Source organism: Pezoporus flaviventris, unplaced genomic scaffold, assembly GCF_033815535.1.
Source record: "Pezoporus flaviventris isolate CSIRO_AGI_PZ_B2104156 unplaced genomic scaffold, CSIRO_AGI_Pfla_v1 ptg000001l, whole genome shotgun sequence".
NCBI lineage: Eukaryota > Metazoa > Chordata > Aves > Psittaciformes > Psittacidae > Pezoporus > Pezoporus flaviventris.
In genome coordinates this window covers 11,435,614-11,451,098 of record NW_026892549.1, presented here as the reverse complement: position 1 = coordinate 11,451,098, position 15,485 = coordinate 11,435,614, and the positions used below count along the sequence as shown (strand labels likewise).

The 15,485-nt window shown below is 39.7% G+C and overlaps 1 pseudogene; it reads left to right on the top strand.

Moving 5' to 3' along the window:
- LOC133273954 (von Willebrand factor D and EGF domain-containing protein-like) overlaps positions 1–15,485 on the top strand; it is a 190,506-nt pseudogene that overhangs the window by 55,418 nt on the left and 119,603 nt on the right.

Here is a 15,485-nt window from a genome sequence, read left to right as displayed (position 1 = left end):
TCAAACTCACAAGCCTGGCTTTGCAGCCCGTGATAAATCCTGAGCTTGCGCAAGGTCATGTCTACCTGAAGTGCACTTTCAGCCACCGCTCCTCAAAGCCATTGCTGCAGTACATGGTGGTCTGATCATGCCTGTCCACCTCTGGCAAAAACCAGCAAATTCAGCATGACACCACTCTGCAGTCGTTTTCCTATATAGAGATGAACGGCATAAAGCTCAGATTGGGAGACGCGGTAATGCAACCTCGCCTTCAGCAAAAAAAAAGTCAAACGCTCAAGGGGATCAAATCCTTTACTTAAACCTTTTTTTTGTTTTTATTAGTGCTGCTCTTCACTCATTATATTACAATTCCTGCAGAAAAAAATACTGAAACCCTTTTGTAACAAGACTGTTAAACAGCTTTTGCCAGATTCAGGATCCGTAACATTTCTTTGAATTGCAGTGAGTTCACTGAAGCTATTCATTTTACTATTTTCTAAAGGCAATTTGAATACTTGCACTTACATTACAGCTTGAATGCCATGAAGTTGGTATAAGTAGTAGATACATGTGCCTGGGACAATTTTTGCTTAGTACTTTTTATACCTTGCAGCAGCGAGAATTTGCAGTACAGGCAGGCTCAACTATATACACTCTGTAATTTTCATACTCATGGACCAGAGACACAATAACATCTTTTCATGGAAAAGAAGGACAGTACATTTAAAATAGAGGGAGGTTTATTTTATGGTCTCTTTCATGGTGTTCTACCTCTCTGATTCCAAATTCTTGGTTCAATAGCATACTGAAAGATATCAAGTCCATTACAAAACAATCTCTAAGAAGTATATTTGATGGCTTACATAGCAGCACAGATCTAGTTTCAACAACAACAACAAAACAGAAGCCAATTCAAAATTTGAAAAAAAAATGACTTCTGTATGAAATCGTGGCTTTTCATGGTACAGAAACAAGGCTTTTAAAGTTAAATTAGGTTCATAACTTTTACAGCCAGAGAGCCATTAGTGATGCTACAACAAACTGAAAGAATAAACAGGGAAAATGGCCTTGTGTTAAAAGTAGGTTGGAAGTAGTCTTGGCATTTTGCAACTCTTCTTTGAGATATTTAAGAAATGTGAATAAGCTTTTTCCAGTCTTTGAAAGGATAAGTCATTTATAACAGTAGCACAGTAAGATTGTTTGTTTTTTTTTCTCACTTCTCCTCATAATTATGCCTCCTGAATTCAAAGTCTGACTGATGCTTCCCTCACATACTATAACATCAAGCAGACAATTCTGCCAGCTAAAGACAAGTTTGTAAGAGGTATTTTCATCAAAATAATTTCACTTGCAATCATTTCAAGTTTTAACAATCCTGAGGGATTCAGAGAAAATACATTTCTGTTAACTAGTAGCAACACCAAATCTTTATAAAATCATTTTTATTATGTTAAGTTTTCAGTAAGCCCTTCTTTGTCCTCTGCTGAAACTACATGTTTAATTTAGTGGGCTTAGTGAGACTAAAATGTTCTTCTCCTTGCTAGGTTTTTTTTGAAAGGTCTTCATGGCCTATTTGATTAATTATAATTATGCATAAATCATCACTGGTGAAAACCAAGCAATGAAGCCTCAGCTGTAACTGAGAATTCAGTTTTACATAATAAAGATTTAAAAAAGCATTTCACCATGTTTGCCATCCCACTCTGGGTGCTAACAAGAGTCACAGAGGTAGACTCTCCTTTCACCTCCAGTGGTGTAAATCTGAAGCGACTTTGTAAGCGTTGGCATGTCTACAGCCAAGGAAAGGTGATGCCACTAAAGGGAGTCAAACCCCAGGGACCAAACTCCACTGCACAGGGGCAGTTTGTAACTTCCACCTGCCCATTAAAGATGGAGATGGAAGGATTTTTTCCTCAGGCAGGGAAAAGGAGGCCACTGATAAAAGCCATATGAGAGAGGAGAGAACGAACTGGGGGCACTTGCCAGTACTCTTTCCCCTTCCCCATACACAGCCCAATGGTAATGTCCTCATGGCTCACACTGCCAGGGTGCATGGGTTGCATTCAGAGCAGAATTTGTCCCCCAGGATGCAGAATCTGCAGCATGCTGAAAACTGCTTACTTTTTTTAACCTACTCTTCGTGAGCCTTCACGTAGCCTGAATTTGGTCTCAATGCTTTCATACCCTGAAATCAGCATCTTCTCTGTCCATTTATTGATAAGGAAAGTCCTAGAGTAAAGCAAGTTTTTTTTTAATCAGCTTTTAGGTGAATGATATCTACACTATTTTTTATCTGTCAAAAAGTCTCCAGATAATAGGTTAGTCACATAATAGAATATCTATTGATGTATTTTAATACACAGTCAAACCTTAGAGCTGAGATTTACCAGCCAACATTTCTGAACTTGTATTGACGAAACAGCCAGTTATTTTTTAATAGCCATCATGTGTGCTTTTCTTCCCCATCTTTGGGCTCCAATTTCGTTATTTCAAACAGTAATGTTGGCAGCATAATGTTCACAAAACTATTGCAGCCTTAAATAAATCTATAACATGCCACTATTTCTATATAAACACTGAAAGAAGCTTACTCCATCTGATATGAAAATCCTGGCATTCCTAAGCTTTATTTATGTGACAGTGACAGAGGTCATTTCATTCCTCGAAGCGCAGCCATCTATAAATTATAGTGGCACACTGTGAGTAATGAGTTATGCTAAGAAAGAAAGGTGTTTAGAAGAAAATCGTGCAGATTTTGCTCAGCACAGCAATCCAGAAGTTCATACAGTGAGGAGCAATTGTCACCGCACATAAACTATGATGAGCATTGTAAAATAGAAATGTTTAAGTAAAACTGGCCTTTCTGAGCTGAATGCTAGAAGCTGCTGCTTTGCCGAGCACTCTGCAACATCAGAAGAACATGCCCTAGCCAAGAAGACTGTAAATTAGTACCTCAATATAAAAAATAACTAATTTTCACTCACAAGGGATGAGGAGTAAATTTTTCCACCAGACTTAAAATCAAACAGAAATAGGAAGACCTGCCTATTTGTAGCTCACACTTCAGTTTACAATTTCTTTCTCAACCTTCAGATAGAAAATGAGGAGCATCCCCACAGAAACAGAGCTCTAGGTGAACTCAAACGGAGATTTTTGAAGCAGAAAGGATCAGAGATGATAAGCAAAACTCTGCAGCTCCTAAGACACCTTCTTACCACCCTAGGATATTTTTTTTCCTTAGTAGATGAGTGACCTGCAGTCAGCCTCCACATACTGTTTGGCCATTTGGTAACTGGAAAGAGCTGCCTTCTTTAAATATACTGAGCAGCAAAGTGACTAGAACTGGACTTCCCTGAGAGACAGGTCACACTGCTGCACCAGCTCCCTCCCTTCTTCAGCCAACAGCCCACCACAGGGTATGATCTCTGTTCAAAAGATTTGAGGTTTAGTTGATTAATTAACTCAGATTCTCCCTGCTTTCCCCTTTCTGCTAACCCTTCTGGAAAGACTTTCCACAGACTTTGTTCCCACTCCTTCCTACAAATACCTACAATCAGATAATTTCTTCAAGCTAATGAGATTCCCCCCCTGCCCCGGATTCTCTAGAAATGCTGTCCTTCAGCTCTGCTCATCCTTTTCTCTTTTCACCAAGGCTGCAACCACAGCTCCCTCCTGCACATACTCCCAAGCTCCCAGCAAAGCAGTTCTTCAAGGCTTTTCTAACCTCAGCCTATTAGTGTTTAATAGAGTTGACAAGGGCAGCCTGGAAGCTCTGACAGCCATCGTGAGACACACTTTCACCTGGTGTGATTGATTCCCTGACCAGCCCTTCACCTGCAAGCCATGAGTGTGGCTGAGTGACTCTTGCCCTTGCAGCCCCTGTCTGCCTTTTGACATAGGTAAAGTAGCCAGAAGGGTAGATCCAATCCTGGAGTTATGAGAGTTAATCACCCACACCTTAGGCATCTGCACCTTACGAGGAGCATGCAGACTTCCCTACCCAGTGAAGGGAAGAACTGGGCCTCCCTACATGCTACCTTATATTGAGAAGGGAGCTGCCCAGAGGTGGACAACATAAGTTACTGACTGACACCAGCATCCCTGAATTCCCACACCTCTCAGGAGACTGGATGTTCAGGTCAGGAAAGTGCTTCCATCTACTTTTTAATCCAGACCTTAAACTCCTACTGAGATGTACCTGGCTATACACAGTCTCTGAAAGATCAGTAACAGTAAAAGTACATATTTCAACTTTAAACCATTGCTGTTGTCACTGTGAGGCCTCTGCACTACAATACACCTCAGGATCTTTCTGGACAGATGGGAAATGGGTAGCTGATCCTCCCAGCTGTGAGCTGCATGCATGTCCTGCCCTTCCCAAGGAAGCATCCCACCTGCAGGGCATAGGCTGCACTAGGAGAGGAAGCAGTGACTGCAGGTGGGAACCTGCACATGCATTTGCTTATTTTCTCTGGTGACTGTTTAGGTAAAACATACAAGCAGCCTTCATGGCAGACCCAAACCCAGTACTCCCATCTGCCAGCTCTCTCTGTTTTGGGGAGAAGTGCTTTTGCTCCTGGGACAGTGTTGAGATGGGTGGTGGCACCATGTCTGCCAGTGCTTTGAGAAGCATGTGGCTGAAGCTGGCCTTTCTGAAAGCTCTCAGAATTCCCTGGCAAACCCAGGAGCCTTCAGGTACCTGAGTGATGAACAGGGATGGGTTTTAAGCACCAATCATCTCCTCTTTTGCCTTTGGGAACACAACCCATTATCTGAGCACGGCTGGGAGAAGCTGGTAAAACTGGAGGCATGGCCATGCTGGATGCACTGGCAAGTGTCCCCTACCGCATCCCAGCCTATGTTCCCCATGGTACATTCAGAAGTAATTAGGGACACAGAAAACGGTGAAACTGGAGGTGGGTTTATTCTCAAAATGAGCACAAACAACTGACCTTGGGGAGCTTTGGATTCCGAGAACTGTGGGGGAAAAAAAGAAACAAAACATTTTGATATGCAAATTCTTATGGGGGAATTTGTCAGAGATGGTGAAAGGTCCTAGGATTATAATACTTTCCCAATCTGTTTCCCAGAGCTACTTGATCTTCCCCAAATTAATAACTGAATTCTGTTTTCAGCTAAATATACTCACAGGGTTCATCGGAAAATAGGAAAGAATCTGACTGAGTCTATGTAAGAGTAGAAATCTGCTCCAACACACAGGGAAGGAGAAACTTCTTAGCTTCCAGGGGCTTTTCTGATGAGAATTTTGTGCTTAGTAGTTTTCTGCCCTATACAAAGATCTGCCAGCACACAGGGGGAAGGGAGCAGCTTGTGCCTGGAAGCAGTCTGGTCATCATTTCTGAGGGTATCTTTACATTTCTGTCCCTTTAAAAGGGATGATGAAAAAATATAATTTGATTTTTTTTAACAGATATGATGAGTTTGTGGAAAAATACTGCCTAACCTGTCACGGCTGTCAGCACACTGCTGTCAGTGTTGCTTTCATCTCTTTGCTTTAAAAATGATGCATCCTGAGATGGGGGTGGGGGCAGATGGGGGTGGGGGCAGTAGAGAAAGAAAAGGTTGATTACTGAACTGGAGAAAAGAGTTAGTATTCAGCTGAAGGCAAAAAAACACCTCCTCAGAGTGACTGTCATAATAACTATGTGACAAACTATCAACTTGTAGCTCAGTCGCCATTGAACATATCTGCTGATTGTGAAGTGCGCACCTAACAACATAAAGTCACTAAAGAGGAGGAATAGTATAAAAGACAGAAATAAAACTTAACTCATGATGACTGTCTGTACATTTAGAATTTGCAGAGTTTGTGCTCATCTCCAAAAGCACTGAAGATAGAACTGGAATGGACTGATTGATAGTCTAAGAATGCCTCAGTGTGTCATCATAGAGTAATTTTTTATTTTAGTTTTCCATGCTTTATCAATAAATTATACCTCTAAAATATGTATGTGAGAAAATACAATGCTCGCAGGGAATGAGGCTAGGTCATGACATTTCCCAGGATGTCACTTTGGTGAAGATCACTGGGAGATGCCTCCGTCGATGCCAGGCATCCTTTTATGCGACCCTGCTGCCTCACACAACAGCTCCCTCCTTGGCAGGAACACTCCATGTGGTGTGCTCAGAGGGAAGTCTCTGTGTGAATATTTTTGGTGAAAAGCATTAAAGCCAAAAGTGCAAACAGTCTGGCAAGTGTAAATATAGCATCTGCAATGCAGGTGCATTCCATTTTCTCAATGAGCTCTCCAAGGGGATCAGGGCTTGGTTTGTTGTTTTTTTTTTTTTTTAAATAGGGGGAGTATACGTTGTCTAAACTCTTTCTCTGCTGTCACCGCCTTGTCAGATCTTGATTTTGCAGGCTGTCCCTGTGGCAGCTGCAGGAGAAGCAGCAGGAGGAAGATCAACGCTTGCCTCCTGCCTTTCCAGCAGAACTGTTTTGAAAACTCTGTAAGCTGAACAGGAGCCTTTAGGGAATGCTTGAAGGTAATAAATATCTAATGATAACGGGACTGTTGCCTTGAGGGGACAATGACATGTTCTCCTTTGGAGGCAAACTGGCTAACTATGAAGTATCTGAGGCTAACTGTAAATTATCTCTGTGAGACACACCCAATACAACCACAAGGCTTTCATCTAGTTAATGTAAGAAATAAAACCATTTTCACATGGCCTAACTGGCTGGAGCTGTCAGCAAAAAAGTGAGAAACTTTCTGAAGGTGAAAATGGCCAATGTACCAAAAGGTAAGTAACCCTGGGACTGAGCTGGACTGGAAATAATCCACCTTAACAGCACAGAAGACACTTAATTTTCCCCATAGCCATACAAATGAGGCTGTGTTGCTTCTGGGGCACGCTTGTGCACAAATGAGTTTGGAAAGATGATTCTTTTGTTTGGAAGAAACTCACAAGTTGATGGTAATGAAGAGGGATTTTTAGGGTGGTAAAAGAAATATTCCAGAGTGCTATTCAACTCATGCCCATGTGACCCTATGGATTTGGGAATATCTGGGGTTTGAGCCTCTTTTGCTGCTACTGGTCATGAGGGTCATGCCTAAGCCGGTAGGCTTAGAGCAGCATGGACTGAGTGATGCTGGGAAAATCCATCAAAATGAGTTTATCACAATGGAAAATGAATTAGATTGGTCCAGTTCCTCCTCATGGGTTACTCAAGGCTTAAAAAAGGCAGTAGTTACAAATATGTCATCTGGCTATTTGAAATTGATTTAGTATATCACAATCTGTTACTCCATTTCTGAGACGAGCTCCCCCCAAAAAAAATTCTGAACTACAGTTTCAGAGCCTGTTGTCATTTGCTTTAAGGAAAATTTCTGTAGTTTAATCTTATGATCCTAGAAATGATGTTAGCAGCTTGTTTTTTCTGAAACCAATGAAACATTAAGATAGCAGATGGTGTGCAGGCTCAGCAGAGATAAAGGTTGCGTTGACTGTGCTAGGAATAAAACATAAATGGTCCTGGTACATTGTGTTTGGTGGAGTTTTTTGGGTAGGGAATATTTTTACTATATTATTTTCTTACAATACAAATGCTGTGGGCACATCTGCATCAACTTTTAGAATGCAGCAAGAAAAACAAAAAAAAAGCAGCTTCTTATATTGCTGACACAGTGTGACTGGATGATTGTCAAACTAATTCAAATTTAGAAAAAAACTGTTTACAAATATAGTGCAGAGAAAGGATATTTGATCCATTGGACAGACTGAAGTCCCAAGAGCTAATGTTCTTATCCTGACAGTAATGTCCATGAACAATGTATTTCTCCCTAATTAAAATGAATTAATATCACTAACCAAGATGCTTGAAAAACTGAAGAAAACACATTGCAAGCATTCAGTGTTATTAACTGTTAAGATAGAAACCATGTTTCTTTGCATCAAAAATTCTTCCAAATCTCCAGAATTATGCAAAAATATTGTTAAAGCCTAAACCTCTCAAATATGTTATAGGAATTTTATGAATTATATGAATTTTCTTCAAGGAAAGGTATAGCGTATGTTGTTTATTTATCATAGGTCTTTTGCACTGTCACTGCTTTTATGAGGAATACTGCTGAGCAGCTGTCATTGCCTGAGGAGAGCAAAAGTTTCTATGCCGGGATTAAGGTAACACCAATAGCCTTGATTTACTGACTTGGCATATCCCTAGGGAATTTTTACATTATCAGACATGCTTTGAAAAACAAGAGACAGAAACTTAAGCCCTGACCATCATAACCAGTGCTGCTTTCATGTTTACTTAGACAAAATGTCTTTCAGTCTGTTTGTAAAACACCCAAAAACACCGATCAGCGTCGTGTGCAGGTGGACACTAATGTACCATAAAGAATACGCGAACCTGTATCTTCTAGTAAATATACACCAAAGTACTCTGGTGGTTATATTTATGTTATATTATGGTATTATGGGAAGGCACACCTACACAGATGATTTGTTGTAGCTCAAAAGTGAAGATAAAAATGAATTTTTATGGGAAGGCACTTAAAATGCTGAAGATAAATTCACACTGAGTACAAAACCCAGGTCTAATCCCACTCAAGGATTACATTGTCACTCTGGCAGTCCAGGAGATTTTGAGATCTTCTGAGCATCTAAGATACATGCCTCCATGAATGGTGTTTGAAAAATCTGGCAGCCCTTTCTGTCCGATATTTGAAGAACAGTTTCAAGTTTCTTGGAAATGTCAGAATTTCCCAGGGAATGGAAATTCCCATTTCTGAGTAACCCCAAGCGCTGTTTCTGCTCTTGTCTCAGGAGAACAGACAGACAAAAATGGCACAACCTGAGCTCTCTCCCCAGCGCATGAGACACTGAAGCTGTAATGTATTATGTACAGAGAAATCCGTCTTCCTGCCATAGCAAAGAAGAGGAATAGAGCAAAAATTGCACTCACTTTGCACCTGGAGCAGAGTACAGAAGCAATTAGACAATATGTATGACAACTGCAAACATTTTCTTAATTGCCAAGTATTTTAAAAATTTCACCTTATAAAGTAAAATATCATTATTGTGAAGATTATTATTATGAGGATTATTACAAAGATTATTATTTCACAAGCAATTCTATATTTTCATAATTGATTTAAACCACTCACAATTTTATAAATATCAGTATTTTCTAATTAATCTGTCAAAATTATCTAAAATTTTTTTTATTTCCAGTTTTTACCAGAATCATTACAAATTGCAGAGGATGGCAAAGAACATGATTTGACCATTCTGAGTGTTGTACCCTTTGTCTGTCCACAGCATGGCAACTCCTGTAAAATTACTCTGAAGCTAAGTGTTGAGGATTTGGGTAAGAGTTTTATATATCGGCATTGAATGAATGTGCTTACTTTTCCCTGCATTTATGTTACAATGAATTCTAATAGAAATTATAAGATGCAAATAACAAAAAAGTAATGGAAGCCATAAAATCAACAAGCTAGGTCATATATTTCATTGCAAAATAAAATAGATGATAATAACATGCAGGATTTTTAGGGAAAAAAAAGTCTGACTAGCAGAAACCTGAACCTTAGTCCATTGAAATTTATGGATGAAGTAACTGTGAGTGCGAGAACTTATTTTAAATTCCAGGAGTATAAAATTCCATTTTAAGTTTTTGTAGCAGCAGTGATCTTAGGTAGAATAATTTCATTAATTATCAATAAGAAGCTCACTCGCAGATTTATTATTCAGTAAATGTGAACTGAAGCCTTTTTTCTTTCTTTAGCTGGCTTACAGTTTTTGTCTAACTTAATACAGAAGAAAAACATCATTCTTATGCTTATATATTATCCTCTTTCTAAAGGGTTTTTTTTTTTTTACTTAAGAACATTGATAATGTCACTTAGAAAATTCTTGCCCTTTTAATCAGTAAATGTTTTCCTCAGGTTAATCTACTGGAATATTGTGCCTAACCAAGGGGGACATATAAATATTTACTTTCATTTGCAGTAAATAAACCACCAAACTGTTCTTCTAGAAAGATATTTATTTCTTTTTCATAGGTGACTCAATGAGAAAAACATTTCGAGACAGGATTACAGCAACAGTTTCTCTACACACAAAAAGCCAGCTCAAAAAAATGTTTGGCAAAACTTAGATAGTTCCTGATATTTTTCCTTTTCTAAATCCTTCTCCTTCCTCTCCCACCATCAGTCAAGCCCTTAGACAGAAGAAAAAAATAATTCAAATGGTATCATAACACAGAGATCTTAAACTGAACAGCACCTTATGGTTCCAGCAGCTGTGCTGGCTCTCATACATGAAGTACTTTGCATTTATCCATGGCTCGGTGCTGCTCCGTTCTACATACTGTTCTTGGCTTAGAGTCTCTGCTGGTCCATCAGGCAAACATCTGCTGAGCTCATGTGAACAGATTTTCTTAGATATTGACTAGCTGAAAGCACAGGCGGGGGCGGGGGGGAGGGGGTGGAGACACATCTCCAGTCCCCATGGACTCCAAACAGCTTAGACACCTACCATTTATGAGGATCAAGTAAGAATTAGTCACATAAACTTTCAAAGTAATTTTTTTAACTCACATTTTCTCTGGCAGTGAATGCATAATCCAGGAGTTCTCAAGTTGGGGAGACTAAGTTCAATTGATCGTACTGAAAGTAAGGATGACTCTTTGCCAGGGTCTTCTCCAGTCCCACATTGTGCATTTGACTGGAAGAAAGAGTGGAGGCAAGACCTATGGAAGCAGCTTTGTTTCTGAGCTGTCAATGGGCTTGATGTGTTGGTGCCCAGAGGTGCCAGGATGGAGGCACAACTCAGCCAGTTAGTTAATCTTTGAAGGAAGTTGTTACTGAAGTGGAAATCAACTTGTTTCTGCAGCTGAAATCGATAACCAGGTCTAGCCCTTGATTGCTCCACCCTGAGCCTGTCTCCCTGGGTGGCACTTGGGTCATTTACAATTAACTGAGATACCTATGTATACTTAAGGTTGAGTATCTGCTGCTAGTGTTTGCATAACTGCATGTTTGTTTTGTGCCTTGTCTTTAGGGTCTGTTACTTTATCTGAAAGCACACTGTGGGCTTCTGAAAAAAGCAAGGTTGGCCACAGTGATAGAAACTAAAGAAAAAATCTATTTTAGCTGAGATTTGTTTATACTGGATAAATTAACTGACAAGCTCCTCATCTGACTGAATCCATAAAATAACATTGTTGTGCTAATTATGTAGGGAATAAGTGATAAGAAAGCTAATTACAAGCACAGAAATACCTCTCCAAGTTCAGACAATATCATAATGAATGTCAAGGCAGAGTAGAGCCACTGGAGTTCAGCTTCTGTTAAGTTTATCATTACTATTTTGACAAGATGATTTTCTTTGATTTTAAACTTTTGTCCTGGGTTGTGAGCATAACTCACAGGGCTGTACTGGCAACAACTATTCCTCATGGAAACCTCCAATTTAATTGAATCAAGAACCTTGAAAATGAGCCAGGACTTTTCTATAAAATGCTAGAAAGCCTTTTTAAGGACTTGATATGAGAGATTATATTATTAGCATTTGTAGGTTTTTTTGTTCAGTTCCTATAGAATTCTACAGGGTTAACTTAAATTATATTTTATTTTTATTTTCATAAGGAATAAAACATAACAGGTTAAAACTTAAACAGGGGAAGTTTAGATTGGATACAAGGAAGAAATTCTTTACTGTGAGGGTGGTGAGGCACTGGAATTGGTTGCCCAAGAAGGCTGTGAATGCTCCATCCCTGGCAGTGTTCAAGGCCAGAGTGGACAGAGCCTTTGGTGGCATGGTTTAGTGTGAGGTGTCCCTGCCCATGTCAGGGGGGTTGGAACTAGATGATCTTAAGGTCCTTTCCAACCCTAATTATTCTACGATGTTATGAAAATCACTTGTTTTCATATCAGATCAATTACATTACCACCATTTCTAGAACTTTATTCTTATCAGCTGATAATTAATGGTCTGCGACAGAAAACTAAATATTCAGCAAAAATGCTGGCACTCCTGAAATCAGCAGCAAGAATCTGACTATCTTCAGGAGGGTCGCAATTTAATTTTTTTACCCAACAAAGGATTCATGAAGGGCTGGGTGGCTTCCTGAGTAGCACATACACACTGTAAAATACAGATGGCTCAGAACCCAATGCTATCATAATTCAGTGTTTATAAATAAAAACCACATCTATGGAAATAAAAATCCAGGCTTGTCGTTTACCTGAGACCTCAGGATGAAGGTTCAAGGCCCAAAAGAAGTGGACGTTACCAGACTTGCCACTAGAAGAATTCCCTTTAGGAAAGATAAGACATGCAGAAGCAGATCTGCATAATTGACTTGGGATGCCATTGCCATTTCCATATTAATTTCTTATGACCCATCACATCCCTATCCATCAGAGATACTTACATAGCCAATACCATCATAGCCTATTACTTTTCCACATTCTTGTACTGAATTTACCCTCGCAATGCCTCTGCAAAAGATAGAAATAAAATTACCATCATTTTACAGATTGGAAAGTAAAGCACCATACCTAACTATGCCAAAAATACAAATACAAATCTGCTGCATTTGCCTTTCTGTCATGGATCCAAAGTTTACTAAAATCTGACTCAAGAACCGCTACCTTTCCAGATCAAAATTCTGTTTATTTTAAATTAAATTACTCCTTATAATAAAGCTAGTGAAAGATTAATGTTTCATAGAAACACAGGCTCATCTCTTTCTTTGTCATGAGGACTACTCATCTTCATTCCCTGGGCATGGACCCATAAAGATAAGATTGTCATTCCAGAAATATGAGCACCTGTGGAAAGAAAAGCACCACTGAGTTTTAGTAAAATGTCTACTGCATGGGAAAAGAAAAAAAAAATCACAGAAAAATGTGCAGAGGGATGCCAGATTCAGTCAGTCACAACTGTCTTCATGCAAACCCCATCTGGTTTCAAGGCATGTGTGTCCTGGAATAGAAAACATTTGTGTTGGATGGTAAAGAGGGAATAGGCAACTGTTTGAATAACTCTTGTCAGACTCAGTGTTTGTGTTCATTTTAGGTAGCCAGTTACTGGGCTCTCCAGACATAGCCCTTTCACCATGCCAGGTGGATCTGCTGCGGGTGCCATGCTCGGAAAGCAGTTGTGCAGCTGCCGCGCTGACAGTGACAGCCGTGACAGACTTTGCTCAGGATGGGAACCGCATGAGCCACATCAGAGCTGAGCCAGTCGGATGGAGGGATTTGCTCTGGGGGGCTTACGCACCCAATGATGTGAAGGTCGGGTCCTAAAATAAGTTGGAAAACGTGCCAAATTTAAGTGGATTAGTATCAAAGAAAATGAGATGCTGATAAACCTGAACCATATAAATATTTGGGGGCAGCTGTCAGGAGAGTAAACCAAAACAGCCTCTTTATAAACCAAGAAAATAAAAATATTATATAGACTTGTGCTTTAACAGATTTAGGTTGGATTATTAGTACATCAGTTAAACTATCGAGTGGATTATAAATGTAATCAGGCATTCTTGTGTATGCTGGAAGAGGAGAGAGGGAGAACCTAAATTAGGGAATTAACACCTTTTCAAGAAAGAAGGAGAGGGAAAACCAAGGGTTTAGAGAACAATTTATGAAAAAGCAGAGGAAAGGCAGTACCACTGGTAATGAGAAAGGAGAACAGAACTCAATAGAGCTGTGTTCAATTTGTGACTGCCGGGATTCACCAGGACATCCCTGGCAACACATGCAGCTGCTCCATCTCTTCATTTATTCCTGTACAACACATCTAAAATAAAAATAAGAAGAAGCAATCAGAAAGCCTGGCCAAAGTAGCCTGGTGAGTAGCTACCAGCCTAACGTCTGTGAAATTGTTTTAGGGCCTTGGCTGGGAGGTTTGAGAGCCATAATCCCACCGCTTGAAAGAATAAACCAAAGCACAGATTTGACTCAACTAAATTTCTCAGAGCAGTGGCACATCCAAGCAGGTATATATTAAGTAACCAAAAACAAACCCCCAATGAAATCTATAATTTCATTGCCCTCATTTTTGTGGATTTGCTCATGAGAAAATGAGATTAAACAGGACCAAAAAGAATTTTTGTCTTCAAAGGTAAGAGGTCTAGCATGGGACTATATCCTTTCCTCTCCATCACAGGCTTCTTTTAAGCATTTTAGGATTCTTAAATCAGAAATTGCAGCTAATTCAGTGTAGTGCACTCACATCCCCACATTTTTTCTTGCTGTTACAAAAGTGTTCATTAAAATATGAAAATGTAGCAAGTGTGAAATTGGATTAATCAATTTTAATAATAAATTCCATCTATCTCAGTTAAAACTTGATCTATGGAAACTTAAACACTACTTTCCCTCCTTCCCATTTCCCTGTTGCTGTTTTGTGGTTAATTAGAGGCCTTAATGTAACACAGTTCCTGAAATATATCAAGGAAAAATCCACATAATCTTTAGTCCTTCAGACTTGTTCAAATACTTTTGATTTATCTGCAAATTGAACAGAAATGGTGAGCAAAACATCCTGAGAAGTTCAGACACCTGATAAAGCAGATTTCTTCAGCAAAGTAACACTGCCTGTACTTAGGACCTGCATACAATCATGCAAGAAAAGAGTAGAACAGAAAATGCCACATGGATTTGCTTGTACAAAGGTTTTACTTAGGAAGTCTGTGGCCATGGGGAGAATGGGAAAATTCTGAGACACTCCTTTATATCACACTGTAGATACAAATTGTACAGTTGACATCAGATAGAAATGCTGTCCAAAGAAGTTTTTAGTCCTCAAGACGATCACTCGAATAGTTTGGTGTGCCAGACACTGGTGGGTGTCTAAGCAGTGTCTCTGTGAGTTGTTGAGGGGCATTTTGAAATACAAGATAATGTATTGCCACAGGTGAAGAATTTTGTCAGGAAATGTAGTTCTATCTTCACCCTCTCAGTCATTTATTTGATTTCACAACTGTTCCTAAAAGCTAAGTTCTGCTTTGTCACTGAAAGACTGCACAAGGATATAGCAGCCATTCTTCTTCCCTGCTCTGTGACTCGTAGTAGAACTAACTGAATTGCACCTCTGGACTTCTCATGGGCAAAGAGTGAACAATGAATTAACAGCCCTGGCAGGCGAGATATGGGAAAAACATAACACTTCATCACTCCCACCAGTATGACTGGGAGCTGTTCATATCACAACCTACTACATAACCCAGTCTTCCATTTCTGAGAACTGGATAGCAGAGTACTCAGCCATTAAAAAAACCCACCATCTTGAGCAGATGTTGCAATGCCCAGCAATGCCTGAGATTCAGGTATTGCAGCTTCAAAAGGAGTTGCCTTACCTCTGGCTTTCATAGGCTTATCTTCTTGAAGGGCGCCAGTACTTGAGACCTTGTGTAGAACCTAGCTGGTGCACAAGTAACCACGAGCTGATGTACCTCAAGGTCTCTGTTGCTGTAGTTGATCTTTTTGTCTTGCTGTAGCAGATCCTTTCCTCTTTTATTCACG